Below are 24,528 nucleotides of genomic sequence, written 5' to 3'. Positions count from 1 at the left end.
ATATCTCCGGCCGCGGGTGTCTGCCGAGAGCAGGAGTTGTGGGAGACTGCTCCGCAGGACCTCTGGTGTGCCTTCCACCCCTCGGGATGACGGATGAGGTCAGCGAATAGATGTGGAGGATGTGTGGATCACAGAGCTGCGGAGTTAGGCAGCCATCACGGTTCGCTGCTAGGCCACGCCCCCTGTAATCGATATTTTTGACACAATATTTTTGGTCATGATATTGTTTGTTCCGATATTATGCTGGTGAACCGGTAGCCTCACCACTTAAAGAGTTAAAGTGACTATTTTTTCACAATATTTACAAAATGGGACTCTTGGCAAAGTCCCCTTTATAACAGTTATGACAAATGGTACTGGACACTTGAACATTAAAGTGTATAATTTCTAACATTTCCTCTCAATGCCACTGTAATATATCCTTAAATCAAAAACGTGCCGGCCAGTGTTATTGCCCAATAAGCTTTAAAATACATAATTTTCAATAAATTACACAACACTTTGGGAGCAGAGGATGGGGGAGGTCCATTCCTAGTCTCCTATATCTCTACAACCTGCTGATGGTGTTTGCAGCAATGTACAGATAACACCTTCTCTTTGCTGTTTGAAAGTTGACAAGTATGGAGCCATCCCTGGTGGTTGGCATGGTAGCTAAAGCAGAGCAGACAAACAGCACCTGCATTTGGTTGTTCTGGTGCAAAAACGCTACCATGTGGCAGCAAACCACAAATGATCAGAATTAAGCTTCAAAATATGAACTATGAGCTATCAGCAGATACTAATTACAGGAGAAGGCAAGTCCTCAAATAAAAAGAGCCACAACAGTTTTTTAGGTACGTCGCAGAAAAGATGACTTTTAAAACTTTATAATTGTACTGCCATGTATTAAAATGAATACATTTAAAAATAACTTATATATAAGAAGAACTCCAATTAGGAATGCATTCATACCATTCTATTGTCATCTCTATTTTCAGTATGCGATTTACAAAACAGAAGAACAAATGACTTACCTTCGGTAACTCCTTTTCTGGGAGAGACTCTAACTGCATATTCCTCACCTTCTGATTTTACCCAGTGAAAAACTGGATCTGGAGAATTTTTACAACAAATACCTTGCGTGTTGGTAGATGCTGTTGTACAGCTTTGCTTTGGCTTACAGGCTCCTTTACATGCTGCGGTCCGCGTTAGCTCCAGGCTTATCAAGGCTTTTTGAGCGGTCGGTTGCAATGGCACTGCACGGCTGGTACCAACATTACTTTTGACTTTTTAAGACGTCCAGTGGCTCCACGTTTGCAAGTCAGTGTCTTATATGATGTTCTACTGGATGGGCACGAGTACCCAGTGCTCGTCCCTGATGATATCGTAATGGTTTTCTACTGCGCTTTATGAGATCCTACAGGTGCAGTTAGCCATTGTTTGAACTGCAGGTCATTGTTAGGTCTCGCCTGACCCAGCGCATGCGCTGGTCTGGCGAGACATTTTGTGAGGGCTCCAAAAAGTGCTACCAGGCCAGCCTAGACCTACAGTGCATGTGCGCGGGCGCGCGCGTCGCGCTTTACCGCGATTACTTTCACTTTCGCGGCCGCGCGGCCCCTTTGATGTTTGATCCCGATCACTTTCACGGCCGCACGGCCGCTTTGATGTTCTCAGTGAGGCTTCAATAGATTGCAGCAGTTAAAACAAGCATTGGCATAGCCAATAGGTCTCGCTTTTGGGACCTTATAAGTGTTTAGTTATGCAACTGTTGCATGGTTAAACACTTATAAGGTCCCAAAGTCGAGACCTATTGGCTATGCCAATGCTTGTTTTTTCTTGGCTTGTGGGATCGCATTATTGCTTCCAACATATTGTACCCTAACACAGGATTTTGAGGCTATGCACGGCTAGTGCCTAGGATCCCACGTCCGTTCAAGAACATCCAAAATCTTCCTTTGTGCGTTATTTACTGATGCTTTGGTTTCAGAGGTGCTGGTCAGTTTTTCTTATACCTCTTTGGCCATGAAAAAGTCCATAAGACGAAACACGTGTCGGCTGCCGCTGTTTTGTACTTGAGATTGAGAAGAAAAGAATAGGAGAATAAAAAAGAAAGGAATACTTTAAACGGACTTCCTTCAACTACTGGGTTGGTTACTGCCTTTAATACAAGTTGGATTGATTTTGTGTGCCTCAGCATATGTGTATGTATTGCTGTGGATCAGTCCTGTCCCGGATGTGATGTTAAAGCTGCTACATCTGACCCAACTCCACGCGCTGATGTCAGTTTCTTTCTGACTTCTATCCGCGCCGTTGGATGTGGAGCCTGTAGATATCAGTATACATCAGTCTGCAGGTCTCTAGAGTGGGATCTTATTAATTTACTTTATGAGCACATTAAACAGAATGGGGAAGATGATGGGTTAGTGTGGAATCTGCAGTTAGATACAGTTTCCACCAGAAAACACTTTATCAAAAGTAAGTAACTTGTTCTTCTGATAGAGACTTCTAACTGCAGATTTCTCACCTTGTGAATGGATACTTAAGCGTTATCTCCCCACGTACTGGAATTAGTCAGACCAGGAAATCCTACAGGACAGATCAGGCAAAGTGCCCGTCCCGCTGGACTTGGCTAGCCTCACAGTTGTGCTTTGCAAAGGTGTGGAGGGACACCCACATAGCAGCCTGGCAAATGTCCAGAACTGGCATAATGCACACCAGCTCAGAGGTAGAAGCCTTTGCTCTGGTGCAGTGAACACACAGGCATTCCCGGTGCTGCTTCTTGGCCAGCCCATAGAAGATTTTAATACATAAAACAATCGATGGATGGTTCTTTTCTGCACTGCTTTCACCTTTTTGTTCCAGGGAAGCCCACATAAAGTTGATTGTCCAATCAATGGCCTCTGGTACAATCGTTGTATAATCAGAGTGCCATCTTAGGGTCAAGATAGTGGAGAAGTAGTTCCGTCTTACAGGAGTGAGGTGGAGTATAGGAAGCCGGCGGGGTTCTGGATTGCCCTCTGTGGAAGGGCGTGACTCCCTTAAGCAGGAAGGTCGATCTTGTTTGGAGAACCAACTTGTCTGAGAAGAACGATGAATATGGTTGTTTGACGGACAAGGCCTGAAGTTCAGACACTCACCAGGCAGAGGTTATGGTGAATAGAAACACAGTGTGCATGGTCAGCATGCCTTGACAGCAACTATGCATTGGTTCAAAAGTTGTGCACAGCAGGTACATGAGGACCAAATTAACGTCCCACCGTGGCATCATAAAAAGGGTTGGCCGGGACATGTGGATAAACCACTTCAAGAAACACATAACAGCAGGTGATTTGAAAAGGGATAGCTGATCTGGCAAGTGTAAGAAGGCCGAGAGGGCTAAAAAATAATCCTTAATTATTGCCACACCAAGACCTTGCTAGGCTACAGAAAGACAAAACTTGGCTTCTAAAGTTTGAATATGACAAAAGGCACACCAAACAACAAACTTGTTCCAGTGTCACACATATACAGTTTTGGTTGAGGGACACCTGGCTGTTAGCAAGACACCAATTATTCAGGAGGAATTAACTGTCCTCATTCAATCTCCATGCATAGATATGTAGGTTGTGCAGACTCTGGTGCAAGACCAGTGCCTGCTGTTGTGACAGGAGGTCCTCCCAAAAGGGGCTCATGGCCAGATGTTTCAGGTTACACACTATCATCGCCCTGTACGTGGCCACTAAGGTAACTTGGGGCCAGTCTTTCTTGATCTTTCACAGTACTCTGGCAGGAGAGGTAGGGTAGGAAAGCCCCAATCCAGGTGGAATACATCACTGAGGGAGATCTGCCTTGGGAACTCTAATGCGCAAAGCTTTGGACACTGAGCATTCACTGAGGTGGAAAGTAGATTGAGCCAGGGTTCTCCCTAGTGCTGGAGGATGCCCTATGCTACCTCTGAGTGTAACTGCCATTTGTGATCCACTAGACAATGGCGGCTGAGTTTTTCTGCCAGATGTTTGATTACCAGAGACATTATCTGAGTGTTTAGCCCCTCCAAGAGACGTGCCACCTCCCATACACAGGACCCATGACCCCACATCACCCTGTTTGTTACAATACCACATGGAGGTCGTGCTGTCCATGAGAGCCTACAAATGCTCCCCCTCGATGGGCGGGAGGGACACCTTTAATACTAAGTGAATTGCTCGCAACTCCAGCAAATTGAAGTGGAGTCTCTACTGGAGACTTGAGTCCTCTAAGCTCCACTTCTCCCAGATGAACTCCCTAAGTCAGCAATGATGTATCCATCACAGCAGTCAGGTTTGGTTGGGGTAGGGAGAGGAATCTACTGCAGGTCCAATTATGGTCAAGTAGTCACCACTCGGTCTTCCCCATCACTTGGATGGACTATGCTGTGTCCCATTGTTGCTAAGCCCATTGAGACCTCCGATCCCACTGCAGAGCCTGCAGTTGTCACCTAGTGTTGTCCACAAGCAGGATGCAGAAGGCCAAGAGGCCCAGGCGAAGGGTTAAAACATGGTCTCATGACCTGAATGTCCTGGACTCACAGCAGACGGAAGGCTTGGAAGAGCACTGTGTCAAGGATGGCTCCAACGGAGTCAGGGTAGGATCAAAGCCAACAGCTCTGTAGACCTACCATCAGAGCATAGCTCTGTCACCCCGTCTGCCTTTAACCCTAAACGATTGGGATCTTCCACCTCGGGTCACACTAACATGGGGCATTATTTGCATCTGGTTATTATTTGGCTAAATTGGAAACCAGCAATGCTATAGTGCTAGAGTACCTTTTCTATTAACTTTGGTCGTGAAGAAGTGCCACTTGACCCGTTAGGGGCTACTAGGCACGAAACATGTTGACCTAATGCCCCACACTAACCCTTTAGGATCATAATATCCAGTTAGGGCCCATATTTTTATTTAGGCTACTGTCCCGTTATAATAAACACAACATGTTATGGTTACCTTAGACCTATTTTATTCTTCACTCTCACCGCACTAGCCCAGCCCACACACCCGCACTCACCCTCCAGCTTCATCATCAAAAGATCTCCGCAAAAGAGCCCCTTCGCGGGTGCCCGTCGGGCATTGCAGCGACGGCCTGACGAGGAGCATGCCCAATGATGATGCATGACATACTTCGGGGTGTGTGAGGACACTTTTGGAAAAGACCTCCCCCTCCCCGATCCTAGGAACTGCACGCCTCTGTGACTATCCAATGAAGTGGAGCCATTGTGAATAAGTCAGGTGTGATTTCAGAATGTTGAAGGAAAAACCCAACAATGTCCAGAGGTATCCCGTTGTTTGTAGGAGGTCTATGGCTGTTTCAGGCAAGCGTGTCATTAGCAGCCACTCGTCGAGGTATGGGAAGACTGGTATTCTCTACTTCTGCAGATGGGCTGCAGTTACCACCATCACCTTTGTGAACACCTAGGTACACTGGTAAGACCAAAGGGGAGCAATGGGAACTGAAAGTGGTTGTGGCCTACTTGAAACTGCAGGTAGTGCCTTTGGGATTGCAGAGCGGGATATGGAAGTAGGTGTCCTGCAAATCCAATGCCTCCAACCATTGTCTGGGATTTAGGGCAGAAACAACTTGAGCCAGGCTAACTATTTTAAACTAGTCATTTTCCGGAGGAAGAAGTTCAGAAACTGAAGCTCTGGGATGGGACGAAGGCCTCTGTCCTTCTTTGGCACAGGGAAATAGCTGGAGTAATAGCTGGCCCCCATTGGAACAGCTTGCAAGATGTCTGCCTATCTGTCCTACAATGCATGCAACTATCTACTAGGAGGCAACAGGTGTTGACTGAACTGAGGGCACAGCTAGCCAAGGAAAACATAAGCTTGGTGAATGTTTCCATGCGCTTTGACTCTATATCTAGCAAAGAGGTCGAAATGTATTTGGAATGAACCAACTTGTGGACGGTTGTCCCACCAGGCTTACAGAAGTTGGGTGTTTTAGGAGAAATTCTACATCTCCAGGTACTGGCCTATGCCACCTTGAGACTTGCCTATTTACTTGCGGCAAGATCCTGGCTAAGCTGAGGTGTGCATTAACACACATCAAAAAGAGCCTCATTAAATGGGAGTAGAAGTTCTTGGCTCCTCTGACCTGGGTTTAAGCACTTTGTCAGGGCATTTGTGTTTCGCCTCTGTTTTAGGCAGAGAGAGGTCCAAGACAACTGCTGTTCTTTTGATCCGAGTCACGAAAAAGGGTGATTCCTCCGCGGCTTCAGCAGGGTTTAGGGGAGGAAAGGCCAATTCAGGAGAAGTGTCCAGGCCATTGCCATCTTGCATGATCTGGAAAAGGTTCTCATCACCATAGTTGTCATCGTTGGCATTACAGCCATCATATTGGTGGGATGTTTTTGGGTCTGAAAATGAGTAAAGGTGCGGTGTTTGTAACCTCACAGGGTTGGGGGACAGAAGCTGAGTTTTGGAATTCAACAGATTTATCAGCTCTGCTTCCAGCACCGTTGACATCTATGGCGGCGTTGAGGCTGGGGCTGATGGCTTTGGTTGGTGCACCGAGTGTGGCATTGGATGTTGAACTGGAGTCAGAGTCGGCAGAGTTGAGCTTGAGGAGGATGGCGACCTCGTCGCGTGGCACAGTTGGGCTAAATCTATCTATGGCAGCCCAACTGGAGGTCACCTTGGATCCTTATGGCCCAAAGGCGCTCCAGAGGGATACGGTGGAGTACCAAATATCTTGTCCATGGCCAATCTAAGATTTATGGAGCTGCTGAGGAGTCACCAATTACACGGGACACATTGTAAACAGAGTGAGAAGCAGTTCCGAAATTGGAGACTGAGTCCGGGGTCTGGAGCTACCAGGGGCGTTGCTCGACTCTGAACCATGGGAATGACGGGATGAAGGAGAGCCATGTCTTGACTTCTTGTGTTCTCTTATTTTTCAGACTTACTGAATCTGTCACTTTGACAATGATTGATTGTGAGATTGGTCTTGGGAGGGAGTGAGGGCACAGACTTCTTTGACTTCCTTTGGAGTTCTGCAACAGCAGGTTTGGCTTTGGAGTCACAATGACCTTTTGGTTCATCGTTGTGCAGCAGTAACATGATGCTGAGTATTTTTTGTAAAACACACTGCAAATCACTGACACACTACTAGGTGCTTCCAAATTTTGCAGTCTGGGAAAAGGAGAGCAAAGGGATTTTCCACAATCACACAATTTGGCTAAGGGGGGAAGCCAGCATTAGAGTCAATAGTGATCCCACTTTATATTTTCTTCTCTTGTATCCACGCTTACACCACAGAGCCTTTATATGTGCACGGCTGTCTTTTAGGAAATTCATTTTCACGATATTTGCAGGACCGGACTGGGACCAAAAGCAGATGTTGTCATGTGAGCCCCCACATTGCATTTGTGAGTGAAGGCCTGACCACTCCAAGGAGGCTTTAGTGGCATGCCAGCTTTAGGGCGCAAAGCTTGAGGGTGCGCTCTTTCCCTGACATGTTGCTGCTAGCTAAGAATGGGAAAAAGCGCTTACAACACTGTTTCCACAATGCACTTCCATTACAATGCGGTCATTACAATGACTGCGTTGTTTCTACGTGATCCATTACATCGCAAGTCGTTTCAACGACCTGCTGTAGGGGGCGCGCTAACCTAAGGAATATTATAATTTACTATTCCAACACCTTCCCTACTGTGGCACACGCTGGAGTTGGAATAATTAATTATACTATTCCTAAGTCCAGCACGCCCCCTACAACAAGTCTTTGAAACGACTTGCGATGTAATGGATCGCGTAGAAACAACGCAGTCGTTGTAACGCTCACGTTGTAATGGAATGCATCAACAACGCATTTGTTGTAAACACCCATATTCGATAAGAACAGATTGCAGAGAAGATCTTTGTCTGCCTGGCATTTTCAGAGGATAATACCGGCGTGATTACTCTGGTGGTTATTGATGGAGAGATCTGTGATTTGTCTAGTCACTGTTTTGATGAAGTAGCACAGATGGTTAAATATCATGCTGCAAAGTACAACCCGAAACATGCAGGTCAAATATTTGTATTTTATGTAGATAGCTCAGTGGGTTACTGCTTATGTCACAAAGATCATTTTGGTACTTGGAGTTCAAAAGTTACAATTCGCCGAATATAGCACATTGAGGTAACAACTGGCATCAAAGCGCTGCACACATATTGCAAGAAATACTTAGAAACCTAATTGTTTTTGTCCTCAATATTTTGTTATACTAAGGTTGATAACAAGGGTTCATTTGGGGAGTAATACAATTTTATTAGTGTGACACCACAAGCCCTGTGTTTCGTTTAAATCCTGAGTTTATGGGGCAGACTAAATAACACTTTGCTCCTGGTTGCATCACAAAAGTGACGCATATCTGGTTCAAAATGTTGGTTTGGGGTTTACTTAGCAGCGCTAATCCTGGAAATGTGCAAGTTTGCTTCCAGGAGGCGCACTATTTCTGGTGCATGGAAGTTTCCATGCACACACCAATTAATTTTGACAGGCAGGTAAGAAATTCGAGAACACACTTTTATTTTCTTCAAATCATTCCAACTTACAAGACACATACAAAGTGGTAAAGTGTTAAACTTTGTCTAAGCATAGAATTTTCTGCCTGACGGATACTCTTTGAACATAAAACCTATGCTTTACATCAGGTACATGCAAGGGTGTGTGTATTGGCACAAGGCAGCCTAAGGTAATCCAGCGCTAGAGGAGACAGAACCAGAACCACACCTTATTAGGTATGATGCTGTTGTGCTCTCTCGTTTTCACGCAGTGCAGCAACTTTGGTTAACGCGCTGTGGAAAAACGTAGTAAATCTGCCCTCAATTTCTTGAACCCAAGCACTCTTAACATATGACGCCTGCTCGAATGGATCACATGTGACTACTACCTTGTAGTCCTCATTGTCTTAAGTAAAATTTACTATTCAAAAATGCACACACTTTTATGATATTGTCTTTGTGTAATATGTTTGTGATGTAAAGTGCTCTGACACTCTTCATTGGGATCTGTAGCGCTATTAAATAAATAAATGTGAGAGCGGGGCTCAGGTAAGATGAGGGGCACCATTGGAGGGTAGTAGTAATGGAATCCGTAAAGAAGGAGGTCAAGGGTGGGCTACAAAGATTGTTGCACCGAACGACACAAATGCTAAAGCTAGCCCTGTTTGGAGGGGTTTCCACCCCCCAACAATTTTGGAAAACATTGAAAATGTATTGTGTTTTACCACACATTATTCTTTATAGAACCTCGTCCAATCGTTGAATGGATGGATAGAGATAGGAGACATGGCTGCATGTCTCAATGAACAAATAGTTGGATGGTGAGGAGCGGGGGGAGGGGGGATTTAATTCAACAATGGATGACAATGAATACAGACTTTTAGCTACGGTGAGCAAATGGTCTCAAGGCAATGACCAAGGGTGGGTGCTCTGGTTTTCATTTTAGCTTCCGCACAAAAACCTCACGCTCTCCAAACACTGCCACCAGCACTCTTTATGAAACATGCCTGGATGTATTTTACATAGTGCATTGACTCAGTGCCTCAAAGAACTCAAAACAAAATATTAAACTTTGATCTAAAATGGGGGAAGGAAAGAGATAACCATGTAGTGGCTGAATTGCAGAACGTGAAGCCAGGAAATCTGGCATCAATACAGGCTTCCACTTGACCCCATCGTCAGGGCAATGGCGATGTGGGCCAGAATGTTTCCATGTTCATGATCAAAATATATCACTTTTAACAATTGCCACTCAATGCAATGGTATAATTTAGTATATTAAATTGACTTGCGTTGCAACGTTCACATTATAAAGAAATGCATTGTTTTGAAAATTGTAAAGTCTTCATCATATATGTACTGAGCTCTCTGAGACAAGCAACAGCAAACTCCTCACCCAACCTCACCCTAAAGCCCGGAAGGCAAGCGCTGCTCGTGGTGACCTTGCAGGAGACGGGAACCACCTGAATGCAAAAACAACTGGTTTTGACGTGATCATGGTCTGACTGGACACGCTTTAAAAAAATTCTTTATGTGCTTTATTTTTAAACCACAGATGCAGTGAAGTCAGGAAAAGTGATCACCCCCATCACCAAAGTCAGCCCCCAACCGCAGTGAAACCTGTCCCCACCCTGCCAGCCCACTGGGAAAATGCCTGGTGCCCCGTAGGCCAGTCCGGACCTGGATCTCTGATTAAATTACATTAGGTGAAAGAGGTGGAGCAGTGCCCAGGATGTTGAGTTCAGCTCCACTTTGACCATGCTGTCCCAGGGGATCAGGAGCAAATAGGAAACAAGCCTCTGGCCCAAGCCTGCATTGCACACCCCCTTGCCCACCAATACAAATTAAGCACCATATTTCTCATACAGAGCATTGCTACAGCAGCTTTTTTTTATGAGAAGGCTTTTAGTCAACCCTACATGACTCTACAAGTTCCCCCTTCAAACCCACACTGCCTCTCTGATTTATTTACCTTTCCACTTCACTCTCCTTCATAGTTGCTTAGAGGTGGATAATCTTCTTAGGAAGAATTCTTGACCATTGCTGCCCCTCCCCCCCACCTACACACCGGGTTCTCTGCCAATCACTCTTTCGCGACAGTTCTTCAGAATCTGAGGTCACCTATCCTATATGAGTCACTTACCAGCTATATAAGGCTGAGCCCCCCTGAGCAACACCAGCCTGAGCAGCAGAGATAGTAGATCCAGCCTGAGCAGCAGAGACAGAAGATGCAACCTGAGCAGCAGAGATCGAAGATCCAGCCTGAGCAGCAGAGATAGTAGATCCAGCCTGAGCAGCAGAGACAGAAGATCCAGCCTGAGCAGCAGAGATCGAAGATCCAGCCTGAGCAGCAGAGATAGTAGATCCAGCCTGAGCAGCAGAGACAGAAGATGCAACCTGAGCAGCAGAGATCGAAGATCCAGCCTGAGCAGCAGAGATAGTAGATCCAGCCTGAGCAGCAGAGACAGAAGATCCAGCCTGAGCAGCAGAGCATGGAGAAGCAATGGACCCCGGTGAGTGTGAAGCAATTGAGGAGCTGAGTGGGAGTGGCTCAATAGAAGAGGTGACTGGGACAATGGAAGAGGTGAGTGGGAGTGACACAATAGAAGAGGTGAGTGGGACAATGGAAGAGGTGAGTGGGAGTGGCTCAATAGAAGAGGTGAGTGGGACAATGGAAGAGGTGAGTGGGAGTGACACAATAGAAGAGGTGAGTGGGACAATGGAAGAGGTGAGTGGGAGTGACACAATAGAAGAGGTGAGTGGGACAATGGAAGAGGTGAGTGGGACTGACACAATAGAAAAGGCGAGTGGGACAATGGAAGAGGTGAGTGAGAGTGACACAATAGAAGAGCTGAGTGGGACAATGGGAGAGGTGTGTGTGAGTAAGACTATGGAATAGGTGTGAATTGAACAAAGGAAGTGTTGAGTCGGGTTGAGTCAATGGAAGAGGTGCGTGGGACAATGATAGAGGTGAGTGGGAGTGGGTCAATGAAAGAAATGAGGGAGAGTGGGGCAGTGGAAGAGGGGAGTGGCACCGCAAGAGTTAGGCTTTTCTCTGAGTTTTAAAGGTTCCAGAAATAGGTAGACTTCAGCATGGCAATTTGAGGATTAAAGGAAAGGTGGTCAAATATGACACCATCGATCTGAGTTTGATCATCTATAGATGGAGGAGACCCCTGGAGGCAGGACTTGATTGAACTGACCAGACTGAGCCGTTGTTGTCAAAAACAATCACTCAGTCTTGTCGGTGTGCGTAACAGAGTTAGGGCCATATGTATGAACACATTTTTTCCCATAGACACAGACTGGGTAAAACCCTTTGATACATCTGGCCCTGAGACTGTTGACCGGAGTGCATAATAAGTTGTGTTTTGTTGGCATAGCTGTTAAACTGGTGCCCATACTCTGATGAGTCTGGCCAGTTTGTTATATAAATATTTAAGAGAGTGGCAAGAAGGAGGAACCGTTTTGGGTGACACCATTCGGCACCACTGTTCTGAATTTCGCAGGGGGAGCAGCCCGATGTGTGTTGGAGTCCTTCACCTCCCTGTTCACTCTGTGTGATTAGGGACATGGTTGAAAATGTGGGGGCAGTTTTTTTCTGTGTACTCCCTTTGGATGTGAGAAAGGACAAAGGAAAAGGTGAGTGTTAAGGGTTAGAGGAGGGACAATTCAAGAGGAGAGGTGAGTATGAGGGGGTCTGGAGTGGCGTTGGTGGGAAAACTGTGAAAGAAGTATGCACAGGGATAATGACGGAAGAGGTGAGTGTAAGAGATGTGATAAAAGGGAGGCGGGAAGGCTGAATGTACAGGGGTGAGGGCTAGTGGAAGAGAGGGCTGAGGAGTGAGACATGAAAGAAGGTGGAGACAATGGAAAATGAATTGTTAAAGAGGAATTGGCTAGTGATGAAGCCAAGTGTGAAAGGGAGTGAGAAAGGCCGTTGTGAATATAGTGGAAAGGAGTAGAATAGCTAAAGAGAGAACATGGAGTGAAGTGGAGGCAAATGAGTGGCACTTGGAAAACTTATTGTGAAGGTGAGAGGGGGCAATGGAAGGGTGGACTCTGAGGGTATGAAGGAGGGACAGCTTGCATAAAGGCTGTATCTGTGTAACACCGAGAGGGCAAACCAGGGTGGAGATTAGGTGGCTGAGAAAAATGTGTACACATATGCATTCAATGATGCTTCACTATTACTTACAACCAGGGCTTTAAGTGGGCCGGGTCTCACCGGTGCTCTGCAACTGCAGTTTTTTAGAGGGGGCCTCGAAATGGGTCTCTATTGGGCTCTCTTTTGTGCCCTGTAACAGGCGGTCTGTTTTTTCCAGACTGCAGTGATAGCAGGCACATCGATGTGCGGTGCTCACACTTCTCACTTCTCACTAGTGGAGAAGTTACGGCATGAAGGCATGCCAGGTGAGCGTTGTAGGAGAAGGGATATCCTTTAAAGAGTCATTTTTTCTCTGGATTTCCCTTCTCTTTAAAAAACTCAGGAGCAGCAACATTATCGTGGTGTCACCAGGGCTTTAAGAGGAAGCTTTTTCAATATTATATACTGGCCATAGTTGCTGCTTATTTCTCTTATGTGACTAACAACCATTGACAAAGCCAATAGTCCTGACTTGTTGTAGGTATGATTTTACTTGTTATATGGTATATCTGGATGCAATGACAGAAACAGCAAAACACAAGTAGCACGCTATGCTAAACACAGATTTTTAGCTTAAGTGTTTTAAGCCACGCCCTTAATTACATTGGCCACGCCCCTTTGAGAGACCCCCAATTTTCATCCCACTTAAAGCCCTGCTAACAACACTGCCCTTCTTCCAAGTCCTCATCGAGTGAAGGGTGTCTGAGGTCTAGATCACGTGCAGCACCAGGGAGAACGAGCGTCACCTGAGCGTGTGACGTAGGGCATGCAGCACATGCGCACTCGTGAGGGGGATTGTAAATCCTCGATGAGTAACAGGTGGTGTGTGCCTCACTGGTGAGAGTGCCCCACGATCCTCCTGAGTGCACTTGTAGCTCAGAGGTGCGCAGCATGTTGCCTCAATGAGAATACCCGTAAATGCAGACTGTGTACTTGTTCACACCGCTGCAAAGCATGTCTTCCACATGTGATGGTGTCCTGCTCCCAGGCGCGCAACACCCATTGGACTCGAAGGGCTTCAGCCCCCCCCCCCCCCCCGAACCCACCCCACCCCCCCAACCGCGTGTGTTGCAGCCCGGAATGAGACAGCTTCCCGCACAGACAGACAGCCGCACCCGAGCACTTCACAGGTCGTGAAGTGCTCGGGCGCGGCTGTGTGATGAGTGCCCGGGAAGCTGTCTCATCCCGGGCTGCCACACACGACGGGGGGAGGGGGGCTGAAGCCCTTTGAGTCCAATGGGTGTTGCGCGCCTGGTGAGTGGGCAGGGTGTTCACATTTTGGCATCCGCTACAGAAAAGGAGCGGTCGCCCCATCCAGCGTTCCTAAATTTTGGAATAGTCATCTTTCTAAGGCAAGATGGCCTAAGATGTCTTTTCTTTTGGTTGTGTACGAATAAAAAGCTGTTCTGAGAGGCACAGACTCTTACTGTGTAGAGCCTGAAATACCAAGCAGAGCGCCTTGAATGTCACATGCTTTCTAACAGGGCATCAGTGAAGGGAACGCATACCCTCCCTTTCTCAGTGATGTTTGGGGATATTCAGAACCAGGTGTGCAGCCGCATTCTGAATGACCTGCAATCTGATGAGCGAGAACACTTCTGATGTTTAAATATAAGGCGTTCAATAATCAAAGCGCCATGTTATTAGAGCAATAGCTACTGCCACTCTAAGCTCCAGCAGAATGAATGGAAAGATCTTTAAAGGACTTTGATGGTATAAAAACAGGAGCTTTCAGTTCTATTGACCTGTGCCAAAAGTGAGAAAATTGTCAAAAATGACACCTACATTTTTGCCCGAGGCCACATGGGTAGCTAATGGGCCGCACATCTCAGGCCACCAGATTTCCGATGATGCCGATTGCTGTCCTCCAAAAATCAGGACCTCTGTCTTATCGGCATTTCATTTCAGATAATTTTCCTTCATCCAGGTACTGACACTGACCATGCAGAGTTTAAACTTGTCAGCTGTCCCTGGCAAATCATCAGTTAAAGAGACAATGATTTGCATATCGTCTGCATAAGACAACACCTGAAAGTCAAAAGACCTCACCAGTCTGGTCAGGGGGACAACATATGTGTTCAAAAGGGTCTGACTGAGGGAGGTCCCCTGTGGAGCTCCGCAGGGAAGCTGGAAAGGGTCAGCCCTGAACTTGCCACAGATGACTGTATGAGTCCTATTAGTCAGAAAGGACTCTAAAAGTTCCAAAGCCGTATCCCTCACCCCTGCCTGATGCAGTCTTTGCACCAAGCGGGATGGGGATATCGTATTGAATGCAGCTGACAGATTCAGCATTACCAGAATAGCAGCACCTACCTGATCTACCTGGCAGCGTATAGAATTTGCAGCGGCAACCAATGCCGTCTCAGTGCTATGACCACTGCAAAATCCATTTTGCGAGGGTCTACAAGATAATGTGCAGTTATGAACTCAACCAGTTCCTGGTTTAAATATTTTTCTAAAATCTTTGCTGGTGCAGACTGCAGTAAAATAGGGTGCAGGTTTTTAAGATCCTTTGTATCCCCATTAGGCTTTTTTTGGAGGGGGGTGACTACTGCCTCCTTCCACAATTGAGGAAATACTCCCAAAGGCAAAATCGGATTAAAAACTCTTGCAGGAAAGGCACAATCAGGTACGGAGCAAGTTGAAGAATTCTAGGAAGACAGGGATCATCAGGTGATCCTGATTTTAAGCTCATAAGAAGATTTTCTGCTTTGGACAAGAGATTGGAGTGAAAGCAGACATAACAAAGAGCACATAATGATCTTCCGTTTCCAATGCAGGGGGAGGGTCTTCCTCCAGTACGTTGAACTCGGAATAGATCTTTAAGATCTTGTCTTTGAAATATGCTCCAACATTATTTCAAAAACTTTGAGAGCTTTCCAAGGGTTGCTGAGTATTTAATAGGAGCGACCGGGTCAATGGCGACCGTAATCCCTGCGCTAGGTTTATGGGCATAATTATTATTTTCAAAAGCCTCTCTAAGCGCAGATTCCATATCTTCTGCAGATATTTTTTTCCAGCTCCTAAAGAGTATAGGTTTATCCTGTGCCTGTCCTACTTTCTTCTGCATTAAGATTTTAAAAGTCACCCCTGATTGATCCACCCAGCTTAGAGGAAGAGTATCCCCCACCGGCAATGCTTCATGGTTGCAAAAAATCCATTCCAATTTATGTCCTACTGTATGGGTCGGGGATTTGACCAGTTGGATAAATCCAAAGCATGACATACATTTCAGCAGTTTGATGAAGTCATTGCGCCCCTTATCTTCCAAATGGAAGTTAAAATCACCCAATGTAGGGAGCAAGGTTAAAAAATTCGACCCCAGACTTTGATAAACTGAGTCCGAGAGCCAGGAGGCGATATACCAGTAACCCGGAGAGTAAGATATTCTTAATCACTTTTTTTTTAAGTTTGTCTTTATTGAAAGAAGAACTGAAATATACAAAGAGATATAACACAATATGCTTATAAAACATCAGCAATAACAATTTATAGAAAAAACAAGAATGAAAAGGAAAAGGGGAAGAGGGAAACAGGGGGGGGGGCAGGGATGGAAAAAGAAACTAGGGGAATAAAGAGGATAACATATTACATCATCAAACTTAGAAATGACACCTGAGTTAAAAAAAAAACCTTATATGCATAGAAAAACAAGTTTTAAACTCTGCCACCTCACATATCCCTTCAAAGTCCACAGTAATTGGCTCTAAGGTGCACCTAATAGACTTTTTTTTACAATAATTGCCACACACGCCCCTCTACGGAAGGGCCAGTTAAGCCTAACAATCATAAAGCCTGAGGGGACAGCTGTCACCAGGTCGGGTCCTGAATCCCCCCAAGCCCAGGTCTCCGTAATGGACAAACATTCCAGATCCAACATCAGAGGGACTCCTCCATGTTCTGTGTGTGTTGGCTTTCCTCAGAGGTGCAGACCACATGCCTCCTCGGTGTGTGACAGGTGCTGCTTGAGGTTGCAGTGAGTATGCTGCACTAAGTGTCTTCAGTGTTCAGCGCGTGTTGGTGATGTCTGCCCTGGTGTGGCCTCAGTGTGCGACTAGTTATCTAGAGAGCGGTTGTTCATAGGTGAGAGTGCAGACACGGCTGCTCAAGAGAGAGTGCTCCTCTCATCAGATTGTCACGGTGAGAGGCTCTAGACAAGAGTTTCTCAGTTCCCACTGTGGGACAGCGACACTCAGTAATGCCTTGCATTAGTGATGGTGCTTCCCTATCCTCTGCATGTGACAGGTGGTGCTCAGGGTTGCAAAGAGTGGGTTGCAGTAGTGATGGTGCTTCCCTATCCTCTGCATGTGACAGGTGGTGCTCAGGGTTGCAAAGAGTGGGTTGCAGTAGTGATGGTGCTTCCCTATCCTCTGCATGTGACAGGTGGTGCTCAGGGTTGCAAAGAGTGGGTTGCAGTAGTGATGGTGCTTCCCTATCCTCTGCATGTGACAGGTGGTGCTCAGGGTTGCCAAGAGTGGGTTGCAGTAGTGATGGTGCTTCCCTATCCTCTGCATGTGACAGGTGGTGCTCAGGGGTGCCAAGAGTGGGTTGCATTAGTGATGGTGCTTCCCTATCCTCTGCATGTGACAGGTGGTGCTCAGGGTTGCAAAGAGTGGGTTGCAGTAGTGATGGTGCTTCCCTATCCTCTGCATGTGACAGGTGGTGCTCAGGGTTGCAAAGAGTGGGTTGCAGTAGTGATGGTGCTTCCCTATCCTCTGCATGTGACAGGTGGTGCTCAGGGTTGCCAAGAGTGGGTTGCAGTAGTGATGGTGCTTCCCTATCCTCTGCATGTGACAGGTGGTGCTCAGGGTTGCAAAGAGTGGGTTGCATTAGTGATGGTGCTTCCCTATCCTCTGCATGTGACAGGTGGTGCTCAGGGGTGCCAAGAGTGGGTTGCATTAGTGATGGCGCTTCCCTATCCTCTGCATGTGACAGGTGGTGCTCAGGGTTGCAAAGAGTGGGTTGCAGTAGTGATGGTGCTTCCCTATCCTCTGCATGTGACAGGTGGTGCTCAGGGTTGCAAAGAGTGGGTTGCAGTAGTGATGGCGCTTCCCTATCCTCTGCATGTGACAGGTGGTGCTCAGGGTTGCAAAGAGTGGGTTGCAGTAGTGATGGCGCTTCCCTATCCTCTGCATGTGACAGGCGGTGCTCAGGGTTGCAAAGAGTGGGTTGCAGTAGTGATGGCGCTTCCCTATCCTCTGCATGTGACAGGTGGTGCTCAGGGTTGCAAAGAGTGGGTTGCAGTAGTGATGGTGCTTCCCTATCCTCTGCATGTGACAGGTGGTGCTCAGGGTTGCCAAGAGTGGGTTGCATTAGTGATGGCGCTTCCCTATCCTCTGCATGTGACAGGTGGTGCTCAGGGTTGCAAAGAGTGGGTTGCAGTAGTGATGGTGCTTCCCTATCCTCTGCATGTGACAGGTGGTGCTCAGGGTTGCAAAGAGTGGGTTGCATTAGTGATGGTGCTTCCCTATCCTCTGCATGTGACAGGTGGTGCTCAGGGTTGCAAAGAGTGGGTTGCAGTAGTGATGGTGCTTCCCTATCCTCTGCATGTGACAGGTGGTGCTCAGGGTTGCAAAGAGTGGGTTGCAGTAGTGATGGTGCTTCCCTATCCTCTGCATGTGACAGGTGGTGCTCAGGGTTGCAAAGAGTGGGTTGCAGTAGTGATGGCGCTTCCCTATCCTCTGCATGTGACAGGTGGTGCTCAGGGTTGCAAAGAGTGGGTTGCATTAGTGATGGTGCTTCCCTATCCTCTGCATGTGACAGGTGGTGCTCAGGGTTGCAAAGAGTTGGTTGCAGTAGTGATGGCGCTTCCCTATCCTCTGCATGTGACAGGTGGTGCTCAGGGTTGCAAAGAGTGGGTTGCAGTAGTGATGGTGCTTCCCTATCCTCTGCATGTGACAGGTGGTGCTCAGGGTTGCCAAGAGTGGGTTGCAGTAGTGATGGTGCTTCCCTATCCTCTGCATGTGACAGGTGGTGCTCAGGGTTGCAAAGAGTGGGTTGCAGTAGTGATGGTGCTTCCCTATCCTCTGCAATAGACAGGTGGTGCTCAGGGTTGCAAAGAGTGGGTTGCAGTAGTGATGGTGCTTCCCTATCCTCTGCATGTGACAGGTGGTGCTCAGGGTTGCAAAGAGTGGGTTGCAGTAGTGATGGTGCTTCCCTATCCTCTGCATGTGACAGGTGGTGCTCAGGGTTGCAAAGAGTGGGTTGCAGTAGTGATGGTGCTTCCCTATCCTCTGCATGTGACAGGTGGTGCTCAGGGTTGCCAAGAGTGGGTTGCATTAGTGATGGTGCTTCCCTATCCTCTGCTTGTGACAGGTGGTGCTCAGGGTTGCAAAGAGTGGGTTGCATTAGTGATGGTGCTTCCCTATCCTCTGCATGTGACTGGTGGTGCTCAGGGTTGCAAAGAGTGGGTTGCATTAGTGATGGTGCTTCCCTATCCTCTGCATGTGACAGGTGGTGCTCAGGGTTGCAAAGAGTGGGTTGCATTAGTGATGGTGCTTCCCTATCCTCTGCATGTGACAGGTGGTGCTCAGGGTTGCAAAGAGTGGGTTGCAGTAGTGATGGTGCTTCCCTATCCTCTGCATGTGACAGGTGGTGCTCAGGGTTGCAAAGAGTGGGTTGCAGTAGTGATGGTGCTTCCCTATCCTCTGCATGTGACAGGTGGTGCTCAGGGTTGCCAAGAGTGGGTTGCAGTATTGATGGTGCTTCCCTATCCTCTGCATGTGACAGGTGGTGCTCAGGGTTGCAAAGAGTGGGTTGCATTAGTGATGGTGCTTCCCTATCCTCTGCATGTGACAGGTGGTGCTCAGGGTTGCAAAGAGTGGGTTGCAGTAGTGATGGCGCTTCCCTATCCTCTGCATGTGACAGGTGGTGCTCAGGGTTGCAAAGAGTGGGTTGCATTAGTGATGGTGCTTCCCTATCCTCTGCATGTGACAGGTGGTGCTCAGGGTTGCAAAGAGTGGGTTGCAGTAGTGATGGTGCTTCCCTATCCTCTGCATGTGACAGGTGGTGCTCAGGGTGCAAAGAGTGGGTTGCATTAGTGATGGTGCTTCCCTATCCTCTGCATGTGACAGGTGGTGCTCAGGGTTGCAAAGAGTGGGTTGCAGTAGTGATGGTGCTTCCCTATCCTCTGCATGTGACAGGTGGTGCTCAGGGTTGCATAGAGTGGGTTGCAGTAGTGATGGTGCTTCCCTATCCTCTGCATGTGACAGGTGGTGCTCAGGGGTGCCAAGAGTGGGTTGCATTAGTGATGGTGCTTCCCTATCCTCTGCATGTGACAGGTGGTGCTCAGGGTTGCCAAGAGTGGGTTGCAGTAGTGATGGTGCTTCCCTATCCTCTGCATGTGACAGGTGGTGCTCAGGGTTGCAAAGAGTGGGTTGCAGTAGTGATGGTGCTTCCCTATCCTCTGCATGTGACAGGTGGTGCTCAGGGTTGCAAAGAGTGGGTTGCATTAGTGATGGTGCTTCCCTATCCTCTGCATGTGACAGGTGGTGCTCAGGGTTGCAAAGAGTGGGTTGCAGTAGTGATGGTGCTTCCCTATCCTCTGCATGTGACAGGTGGTGCTCAGGGTTGCAAAGAGTAGGTTGCAGTAGTGATGGTGCTTCCCTATCCTCTGCATGTGACAGGTGGTGCTCAGGGTTGCAAAGAGTGGGTTGCAGTAGTGATGGTGCTTCCCTATCCTCTGCATGTGACAGGTGGTGCTCAGGGTTGCAAAGAGTGGGTTGCAGTAGTGATGGTGCTTCCCTATCCTCTGCATGTGACAGGTGGTGCTCAGGGTTGCAAAGAGTGGGTTGCAGTAGTGATGGTGCTTCCCTATCCTCTGCATGTGACAGGTGGTGCTCAGGGTTGCAAAGAGTGGGTTGCAGTAGTGATGGTGCTTCCCTATCCTCTGCATGTGACAGGTGGTGCTCAGGGTTGCAAAGAGTGGGTTGCAGTAGTGATGGTGCTTCCCTATCCTCTGCATGTGACAGGTGGTGCTCAGGGTTGCAAAGAGTGGGTTGCATTAGTGATGGTGCTTCCCTATCCTCTGCATGTGACAGGTGATGCTCAGGGGTGCCAAGAGTGGGTTGCAGTAGTGATGGTGCTTCCCTATCCTCTGCATGTGACAGGTGGTGCTCAGGGTTGCAAAGTGTGGGTTGCATTAGTGATGGTGCTTCCCTATCCTCTGCATGTGACAGGTGGTGCTCAGGGTTGCCAAGAGTGGGTTGCAGTAGTGATTGCGCTTCCCTATCCTCTGCATGTGACAGGTGGTGCTCAGGGTTGCAAAGAGTGGGTTGCAGTAGTGATGGTGCTTCCCTATCCTCTGCATGTGACAGGTGGAGCTCAGGGTTGCAAAGAGTGGGTTGCAGTAGTGATGGTGCTTCCCTATCCTCTGCATGTGACAGGTGGTGCTCAGGGTTGCAAAGTGTGGGTTGCATTAGTGATGGTGCTTCCCTATCCTCTGCATGTGACAGGTGGTGCTCAGGGTTGCAAAGAGTGGGTTGCAGTAGTGATGGTGAACCCTATCCTCTACATGTGACAGGTGGTGCTCAGGGTTGCAAAGAGTGGGTTGCATTAGTGATGGTGCTTCCCTATCCTCTGCATGTGACAGGTGGTGCTCAGGGTTGCCAAGAGTGGGTTGCAGTAGTGATGGTGCTTCCCTATCCTCTGCATGTGACAGGTGGTGCTCAGGGTTGCCAAGAGTGGGTTGCAGTAGTGATGGTGCTTCCCTATCCTCTGCATGTGACAGGTGGTGCTCAGGGTTGCAAAGAGTGGGTTGCAGTAGTGATGGTGCTTCCCTATCCTCTGCATGTGACAGGTGGTGCTCAGGGTTGCAAAGAGTGGGTTGCAGTAGTGATGGTGCTTCCCTATCCTCTGCTTGTGACAGGTGGTGCTCAGGGTTGCAAAGAGTGGGTTGCAGTAGTGATGGCGCTTCCCTTTCCTCTGCATGTGACAGGTGGTGCTCAGGGTTGCAAAGAGTGGGTTGCAGTAGTGATGGTGCTTCCCTATCCTCTGCATGTGACAGGCGGTGCTCAGGGTTGCAAAGAGTGGGTTGCAGTAGTGATGGTGCTTCCCTATCCTCTGCATGTGACAGGTGGTGCTCAGGGTTGCAAAGAGTGGGTTGCAGTAGTGATGGTGCTTCCCTATCCTCTGCATGTGACAGGTGGTGCTCAGGGTTGCAAAGAGTGGGTTGCATTAGTGATGGTGCTTCCCTATCCTCTGCATGTGACAGGTGGTGCTCAGGGTGCAAAGAGTGGGTTGCAGTAGTGATGGTGCTTCCCTATCCTCTGCATGTGACAGGTGGTGCTCAGGGTTGCAAAGAGTGGGTTGCAGTAGTGATGGTGCTTCCCTATCCTCTGCATGTGACAGGCGGTGCTCAGGGTTGCAAAGAGTGGGTTGCAGTAGTGATGGTGAACCCTATCCTCTACATGTGACAGGTGGTGCTCAGGGTTGCAAAGAGTGGGTTGCATTAGTGATGGTGCTTCCCTATCCTCTGCATGTGACAGGCGGTGCTCAGGGTTGCAAAGAGTGGGTTGCAGTAGTGATGGTGCTTCCCTATCCTCTGCTTGTGACAGGTGGTGCTCAGGGTTGCAAAGAGTGGGTTGCATTAGTGATGGTGCTTCCCTATCCTCTGCATGTGACAGGTGGTGCTCAGGGTTGCAAAGAGTGGGTTGCAGTAGTGATGGTGCTTCCCTATCCTCTGCATGTGACAGGTGGTGCTCAGGGTTGCAAAGAGTGGGTTGCAGTAGTGATGGTGCTTCCCTATCCTCTGCATGTGACAGGTGGTGCTCAGGGTTGCCAAGAGTGGGTTGCAGTAGTGATGGTGCTTCCCTATCCTCTGCATGTGACAGGTGGTGCTCAGGGTTGCAAAGAGTGGGTTGCAGTAGTGATGGTGCTTCCCTATCCTCTGCATGTGACAGGTGGTGCTCAGGGTTGCCAAGAGTGGGTTGCAGTAGTGATGGTGCTTCCCTATCCTCTGCATGTGACAGGTGGTGCTCAGGGTTGCAAAGAGTGGGTTGCAGTAGTGATGGTGCTTCCCTATCCTCTGCATGTGGCAGGTGGTGCTCAGGGTTGCAAAGAGTGGGTTGCATTAGTGATGGTGCTTCCCTATCCTCTGCATGTGACAGGCGGTGCTCAGGGTTGCAAAGAGTGGGTTGCAGTAGTGATGGTGCTTCCCTATCCTCTGCTTGTGACAGGTGGTGCTCAGGGTTGCAAAGAGTGGGTTGCAGTAGTGATGGTGCTTCCCTATCCTCTGCATGTGACAGGTGGTGCTCAGGGTTGCAAAGAGTAGGTTGCAGTAGTGATGGTGAACCCTATCCTCTACATGTGACAGGTGGTGCTCAGGGTTGCAAAGAGTGGGTTGCATTAGTGATGGTGCTTCCCTATTCTCTGCATGTGACAGGTGGTGCTCAGGGTTACCAAGAGTGGGTTGCAGTAGTGATGGTGCTTCCCTATCCTTTGCATGTGACAGGTGGTGCTCAGGGTTGCCAAGAGTGGGTTGAAGTAGTGATGGTGCTTCCCTATCCTCTGCATGTGACAGGCGGTGCTCAGGGTTGCAAAGAGTGGGTTGCAGTAGTGATGGTGCTTCCCTATCCTCTGCATGTGACAGGTGGTGCTCAGGGTTGCAAAGAGTGGGTTGCATTAGTGATGGTGCTTCCCTATCCTCTGCATGTGACAGGCGGTGCTCAGGGTTGCAAAGAGTGGGTTGCATTAGTGATGGTGCTTCCCTATCCTCTGCATGTGACAGGTGGTGCTCAGGGTTGCCAAGAGTGGGTTGCAGTAGTGATGGTGCTTCCCTATCCTCTGCATGTGACAGGTGGTGCTCAGGGTTGCCAAGAGTGGGTTGCAGTAGTGATGGTGCTTCCCTATCCTTTGCATGTGACAGGTGGTGCTCAGGGTTGCCAAGAGTGGGTTGAAGTAGTGATGGTGCTTCCCTATCCTCAGCATGTAACAGGCGGTGCTCAGGGTTGCAAAGAGTGGGTTGCATTAGTGATGGTGCTTCCCTATCCTCTGCATGTGACAGGCGGTGCTCAGGGTTGCAAAGAGTGGGTTGCATTAGTGATGGTGCTTCCCTATCCTCTGCATGTGACAGGTGGTGCTCAGGGTTGCCAAGAGTGGGTTGCAGTAGTGATGGTGCTTCCCTATCCTCTGCATGTGACAGGTGGTGCTCAGGGTTGCAAAGAGTGGGTTGCAGTAGTGATGGTGCTTCCCTATCCTCTGCATGTGACAGGTGGTGCTCAGGGTTGCAAAGAGTGGGTTGCAGTAGTGATGGTGCTTCCCTATCCTCTGCATGTGACAGGTGGTGCTCAGGGTTGCAAAGAGTGGGTTGCAGTAGTGATGGTGCTTCCCTATCCTCTGCATGTGACAGGTGGTGCTCAGGGTTGCAAAGAGTGGGTTGCATTAGTGATGGTGCTTCCCTATCCTCTGCATGTGACAGGCGGTGCTCAGGGTTGCAAAGAGTGGGTTGCATTAGTGATGGTGCTTCCCTATCCTCTGCATGTGACAGGTGGTGCTCAGGGTGCAAAGAGTGGGTTGCAGTAGTGATGGTGCTTCCCTATCCTCTGCATGTGACAGGTGGTGCTCAGGGTTGCAAAGAGTGGGTTGCATTAGTGATGGTGCTTCCCTATCCTCTGCATGTGACAGGTGGTGCTCAGGGTTGCAAAGAGTGGGTTGCAGTAGTGATGGTGCTTCCCTATCCTCTGCATGTGACAGGTGGTGCTCAGGGTTGCAAAGAGTGGGTTGCATTAGTGATGGTGCTTCCCTATCCTCTGCATGTGACAGGTGGTGCTCAGGGTTGCCAAGAGTGGGTTGCAGTAGTGATGGTGCTTCCCTATCCTCTGCATGTGACAGGTGGTGCTCAGGGTTGCAAAGAGTAGGTTGCAGTAGTGATGGTGCTTCCCTATCCTCTGCATGTGACAGGT

At 48.4% G+C, this 24,528-nt stretch overlaps 1 protein-coding gene across 1 annotated transcript in view; it reads left to right on the top strand.

Annotated features, from left to right (window-relative positions):
- LOC146856298 (galectin-1-like) overlaps positions 1 to 24,528 on the top strand; it is a 311,489-nt gene that overhangs the window by 273,650 nt on the left and 13,311 nt on the right. The window lies entirely within an intron of this gene.

This window comes from Triturus cristatus, chromosome 4_1 (assembly GCF_964204655.1).
Source record: "Triturus cristatus chromosome 4_1, aTriCri1.1, whole genome shotgun sequence".
NCBI classification, from domain to species: Eukaryota; Metazoa; Chordata; class Amphibia; order Caudata; family Salamandridae; genus Triturus; species Triturus cristatus.
Note: the sequence above shows the minus strand (reverse complement) of the source record. Positions and strands in the feature narration are given on the sequence as shown.